At 39.3% G+C, this 6,960-nt stretch overlaps 1 protein-coding gene across 1 annotated transcript in view; it reads right to left on the bottom strand.

The window, feature by feature from the left end:
• Positions 1 to 1,588, bottom strand: part of LOC144956717 (uncharacterized) — a gene marked incomplete in the record, with an annotated part of 39,042 nt that extends 37,454 nt beyond the window's left edge. The window contains 1 exon segment of the mRNA XM_078887392.1: positions 893 to 1,588.
• Positions 1,589 to 6,960: the final 5,372 nt, after the last annotated feature.

Raw genomic sequence — 6,960 nt, 5'->3', positions numbered from 1 at the left:
TTTATAGTCTGATTGATAGAACACACGTGAGATCTACTCATGTGTGACAGTAAACGTTTATAGTCTGATTGATAGAACACAGTGAGATCTACTCATGTGTGACAGTAAACGTTTATAGTCCGATTGATAGAATGCAAGTGAGATCTACTCATGTGTGACAGTAAACGTTTATAGTCTGATTGATAGAACACACAGTGAGATCTACTCATGTGTGACAGTAAACGTTTATAGTCTGATTGATAGAACACACAGTGAGATCTACTCATGTGTGACAGTAAACGTTTATAGTCTGATTGATAGAACACACAGTGAGATCTACTCATGTGTGACAGTAAACGTTTATAGTCTGATTGATAGAAACATACAGTGAGATCTACTCATGTGTGACAGTAAACGTTTATAGTCTGATTGATAGAACACACAGTGAGATCTACTCATGTGTGACAGTAAACGTTTATAGTCTGATTGATAGAAACCACAGTGAGATCTACTCATGTGTGACAGTAAACGTTTATAGTCTGATTGATAGAACCACAGTGAGATCTACTCATGTGTGACAGTAAACGTTTATAGTCTGATTGATAGAACACACAGTGAGATCTACTCATGTGTGACAGTAAACGTTTATAGTCTGATTGATAGAACACACAGTGAGATCTACTCATGTGTGACAGTAAACGTTTATAGTCTGATTGATAGAACACACAGTGAGATCTACTCATGTGTGACAGTAAACGTTTATAGTCTGATTGATAGAACACACAGTGAGATCTACTCATGTGTGACAGTAAACGTTTATAGTCTGATTGATAGAATGCAGTGAGATCTACTCATGTGTGACAGTAAACGTTTATAGTCTGATTGATAGAACACACAGTGAGATCTACTCATGTGTGACAGTAAACGTTTATAGTCTGATTGATAGAACACACAGTGAGATCTACTCATGTGTGACAGTAAAAATTTATAGTCTGATTGATAGAATGCAGTGAGATCTACTCATGTGTGACAGTAAACGTTTATAGTCTGATTGATAGAACACACAGTGAGATCTACTCATGTGTGACAGTAAACGTTTATAGTCTGATTGATAGAACACACAGTGAGATCTACTCATGTGTGACAGTAAACGTTTATAGTCTGATTGATAGAACACACAGTGAGATCTACTCATGTGTGACAGTAAACGTTTATAGTCTGATTGATAGAACACACACTGAGATCTACTCATGTGTGACAGTAAACGTTTATAGTCTGATTGATAGAACACACAGTGAGATCTACTCATAAAAATGGCTGGCTGTAAATAATAAGACAGAGCTGAATGACGTCAATTTCGTTCTATCTACTGACTTTTAAAATATTCTTTGTATGATTTCACAGTATTGAATGTTGTGGCCAGTCTAAGGCTGTATCAACTGAGTGCATTCAATTTCCACTCCGTTTCATCTTGCTCTCTATTTGAGCTTTTCTCTCAGTCGTAGCAAAGTGACTGTCACTCGCTGGTTTTTAGTTGCCGGGCCAAACAGGAATCGAACCCGAACGTTTTGTCTCGGATTTAAAATGTCTTTCAGTTTCCAACCACCAAAGGGAGACAACACACGGAATTTCTGTGTTATTGTTTTTAGAACACATTTGGATGATCAGTTCTCACTGAATAAATGTTTGAATAGTAATATAAACGTTTTGGCTTACACGAAGTTTGCTGGTGTGTTTCATGTGCTTGTATGTAAATTACAGAAGTGTATAGCGTCTATGACACACGGGTTATTCACGAACAGGAGACGAAATCGAATGCACTCAGTAAACAGCCTAAGATCTCGATAAACTGTGAGACAAGAATGACATGACAGGTTAGAACGAATCCACGGCGAGTCCAGGCGTAGCCTTTGTAATCTCATGGCCTGACACTCACCGTGGCCTTCGTAAAATGATGGCCTGACACTCACCGTGGCCTTCGTAAAATGATGGCCTGACACTCACCGTGGCCTTTGTAAAATGATGGCCTGACACTCACCGTGGCCTTTGTAAAATGATGGCCTGACACTCACCGTGGCCTTTGTAAAATGATGGCCTGACACCAACCGTGGCCTTCGTAAAGTTATGGCCTGACACTGACCAAAAAATGACGTCAAAATGCCAGTCTTTTGCCACAAAAGAAAACAAATCGTGAGTTGTATTCAATATTCAACCAATTAAATAACTCGTTTCCATGAGCTCAACTAACGACAACTAACTAGGCGGTGCAAAAAAAACAACAACAAATAATGACGTCAAACTGCCAGTCCGTTTGAATTTCAGTGTCAGGCTATAACATAACGATGGCTACGCACTCACCCCCCCCCCACCCAAAATGAGAGCCATACAAACGACAACCAATGGAATCACTTGTTTCCGTGAGCCATACAAACGACAACCAATGGAATCACTTGTTTCCGTGAGCCATACAAACGACAACCAATGGAATCACTTGTTTCCGTGAGCCATACAAACGACAACCAATGGAATCACTTGTTTCCATGAGCCATACAAACGACAACTGAATAGACTCTGCACAAAACTAAAAAATGACGTCAAACTATAAGTCCTAGTGGGTTCTAGCGTAGTCATCGTTAACTTATAGCCTGACACTGACCAAAAAATTAAGTCAAATGACAAGTCTTTGGCCACAAAAGAAAATATAATTATGAGTTGTATTCAATAGTTCAACCAATGGGATCACTTGTTTCCATGAGCTATACGAACGGCAACTCACTAGACGGTGCACAGAACTAAAAAACTACCAGTACTCAAGGGTTCTTGTGTCAGGCTATAAATGACCAATGGCTACGGGCTGGTCCATACAATTGGGTCTGGTGAATCGGTTTCTCACTGACGTGGATCTGCAGGAAGGGTCAGTTTTATATCACCGTGTGTGTCCTGTCGACTCGAAACGGTGTGAAATTAGGATAGTTTATCATATTGATGTGATGCGTTAAACCAAAAAAACCATAACATCCGCCAACAGGAATAAACATACCAAGACACAAAATTATGTATAACATTCGACGTTTATAGAAGGAACGAAATTGACGTCACTCAGTCGTTTGTTATTGTTTTTAGACAGCCATGTGTATGAGTAGTTCTCACTAACTTCTATCAATCAGACTATAAACGTTCGAAGTCTCGCGGCGTTTTGTTGTTGGTACATTATATCCGGATGGCGGATGTTGTGATTTTTTTGGCTAAACCTACTTTACTTATTACTTTAAATGGGGAGGGGGGGGGGGGGAAAGAGGCGATAGCTCAGTTGGTAGAGCAAAATGACCGAAATCGATTCCCGGTGAAGTTAGATTGTTTTTTTCTGCCCCCCCCCCCCTCCCCCCCCCCCCCCCCCCCCCCCCCCTCCTCTATTTGTCCAGGCAGCGATGGTTTGATAGCTGGGTCTCTTAGATTTGACGGAAAGTGTTTTGCGATAGACTAGAGGCCTATTAAAATGGTAGCTGGTTATTTCTATTGTATGTTTCACGCTCTAGAAACTGGGATAAACTCCGATTTTATGTGTTTAATGAATCTAAAACATCTATCTATAGGGTGCAATGGTTCTTTAGAATCTGACCAAGTGTGTATGGAAGGTGCCAGACAAAGCAAGAAAGACAACTACAAGAAAGAAAAACATCTTTAAAAAATCAGTGTATCTCGACAGGGGACCGAACCTGAGACCTTCTGATTACCGAACAGACGTGCTACCATTTACATCGATTCCCTTTCGAGGTAGACTGAGTTTTTGAGATGGATTTTATTTCTTGTATTTTCCTTTCTTGCTTTGTCTGTCACTGTTTCATACACACTTGTTCAGATCTTTATCTTACACCAGTGCCTGCTCCGTAATGTCTTCATTTGATGGGAGCAATGGATGAGATTTATGTCGTTATGAAAAGTTCCAAATAGCATATCTCGCTCTATATTAAATCTGTTATCTTTTTAATCAGTTATCCGATCTACTCAGGAAAGACACGGATTTTAAAATTTGGCCAGAAAACTCGTCCTTAAATTATTGATCGATTTAAATGCCCCTCATCTTGGCAAAAACTCTGATTCTTGGGACTTTGCCAAGTCTTCCGTAGTCCCAGGTTTGAAAGTTTTGTTATTTCAAGATCCGAACAAGTGTGTATGAAAACTGCCAGACAAGCATTTCGAGGTGGACTCATTTTTTGGGGATTTTTTTTCGTGTATTTTTCTTTCTTCCTTTGTCTGGCACTGCTTCACACACACTTGGTCAGATCTTTATCTTACACCGGTTCCCGAACCCTAGTTTCTAAATATGATGGCTATTGAATCGATATGTATTTATAGGACGAGTTTTCTGACCAAATTTTAAAGTTCTTGATATCCAGATTACGACATTCAACTGGTGGATTCAACAGAAAAAATTCGGATTTTGGTCCTGTCTGGCGTTGTACCGGCCTGGAGAGGTTGGTAACATTTTGTATATCCTGGTTGTTGTTTTTATTTCCCTTGTTCTGAGAATGGAGGAATATGGAGGGAGTGAAAGGGGGATAGTGTGTGTGTGTGTGTGTGTGTGTGTGTGTGTGCGTGCGTGGAGAGAGAGAAAGGGGGATAGTGTGTGTGTGTGTGTGTGTGTGTGTGTGTGTGCGTGCGTGGAGGGAGAGAAAGGGGGATAGTGTGTGTGTTTTTGTGTGTGTGGGGGGGGGGGGGGGGGGGGGGGAGATGTTTTCATTCATTCATCGTTTTGTTTATTCAAAGCATTGGGTTGTGAGAGAATATTCTTGACCTCCTAGGATTTCAGCGTCGTGATTGGTTGGAGATAAAGTGCTTTGATTTGATTGGATGTTGGGTTACATACGTGTACTTTTAGCCGAATATCTGATGACAGTTTGACTGGGTCACTCAGGGAGAAAAAGGACAGTGATTACATATTGCGAGACCTGTAGCTTCTGATGATAATGATGATAATAATAGTAATAATAATAATAATAATGATGATGATGATGATGATGATGATGATGATGATGATGATGATGATGATGATGATGATGATGATGATTATGATGATGATGATGATGATGACGATGATGATGATTATGATGATGATGATGATGATGATGATGATGATGATGATGATGATGATGATGATGATGATGATGATGATGATGATAATAATAATAATAATAATAATAAAACTGAACACAAACACGGCATACAGCCAATCTCTTCAAGCTTACATCGCAATAACTTTAAAGAAAATCAATGGAGAGGGTTTTTTACATGATCTGTGCGCTTTAATATGGTTGACTAGCTTCTTTAAGAAACAATATTCCAAAATTCTGTTTGGCCACAAAACACCTTTTAGAGGCCAGAGTCGAATGGGTCAAGGACAATGTGTACTCATAATCAGATCTGATAATCCAAACTGTTATTTGTTTGTTTTTTGTTTTTAAGGGTTTTACGGCGCTTGCAACACATTAAGGTTATATCAGCGCCGGTCAAAAGGAAGAAAATGGGATAGAAAAAAGTTCTAGAATTACAATAAAGCATCCAAGAAAAGGTAAGACAAAGGGGAATTGGTTCAAATATGGAACAGATGTAGATTCCAAGAGCACACCGTCAAAGTTTGAGATCACCTAAAAGGCTCATCCAGACACAAGCACAGGTCCCAACTAAGAGGGATACACTCAAATGTTTACAAATCATATATAATATAAACAAAACATAATACAGTGCATAACAGAGAGATGATTTACAAGTAAAAAAATATCATCTCCCAAAACTAACTAAACATTTGACTGTTTCCCTCTCAGCTGGGGTATCTGGCTAGGGCCAGGACAAAACCAAGTAATCTCATTCCAACCAAAGACAAAAGGCAAGTTGGAAAACTGATACAGGGGGATAGAAGACACAGAAAGTACATCCCTGCCCACTATGGGAGGTCAGGAAACCCATCCTGCCAAACTGTTATGAACTCAATGTTTTCATGGAAATATTCTCAAACCAGCACGAAATATTTTCTTTTATAACAATGTCAAATCTAGGTCACGGTTGTGCTCGAATACCAGACCTGTTTAAATGTGAACGTTGGAAAAGAGACTTACCCAAAAAATACAAGGATCTGGATTCGTTTGTTTTTTAAATACTTAAATAGAAGGAACGAAGTTGACGTCACTCAGCTCTTTGTTATTGTTTTAAGCCAGTCATCTTGATGAGTAGTTCTCACTGAATTCTATCAACCAGATTATAGATAGTTCGAAGATGACGTCACTCTGGTATTTGTTATTGTTTTAAGCCAGTCATCTTGATGAGTAGTTCTCACTGAATTCTATCAACCAGACTATAGATAGTTCGAAGATGACGTCACTCTGGTATTTGTTATTGTTTTTTGCCATCCGCGTTTGTGAGTGATTCTCACTAAACTGTATTACCCCGACTATAAAAGTTTATGGTTACACATAGTTTTGTGTGTTGGTCCGTCATACTTCCGTATCGCAATGTTGTGAACTTCTTAGCCAAGCGCATTCTATCTATAGACAGTTCGAAGTTGACGTCACTCAGCTCTTTGTTATTGTTTTTGCCATCCACGTTTATGAGTAATTATGAGAAATTCTCACTAAACTGTATTAACCAGACTATAAACGTTCATGGTTACACACAGTTTTGTGTGTTGGTACGTTATACTTCCGGATGGCAATGTTGTGAACTTCTTAGCCAAACGCATACTATCTATAAACGGTCAAAGTTACACATCGTTTTGTGTCTTGATACGTTATATCCGGCTGGCGAATGTTGTGAGTTTTTTGGCTAAACACAATGCATCAATAGATTTTATTTCGTCCAGTCAGAAATCCATTCTTATTTGATTTGTTGATTTAGTGCTGAAGAAGGGCTCGTGCCCGGAACGTCTATTATTTGTATAGATAGTATGCGCTTGGCTCAGAAGCTCACAACATTGCCATCCGGAAGTAT

The sequence above is a fragment of the Berghia stephanieae genome, chromosome 11 (genome assembly GCF_034508935.2).
Source record: "Berghia stephanieae isolate SIO BIC M18660-M18661 chromosome 11, UCSD_Bste_1.3, whole genome shotgun sequence".
NCBI lineage: Eukaryota > Metazoa > Mollusca > Gastropoda > Nudibranchia > Aeolidiidae > Berghia > Berghia stephanieae.
This window is presented reverse-complemented; position numbering and strand designations above follow the sequence as displayed.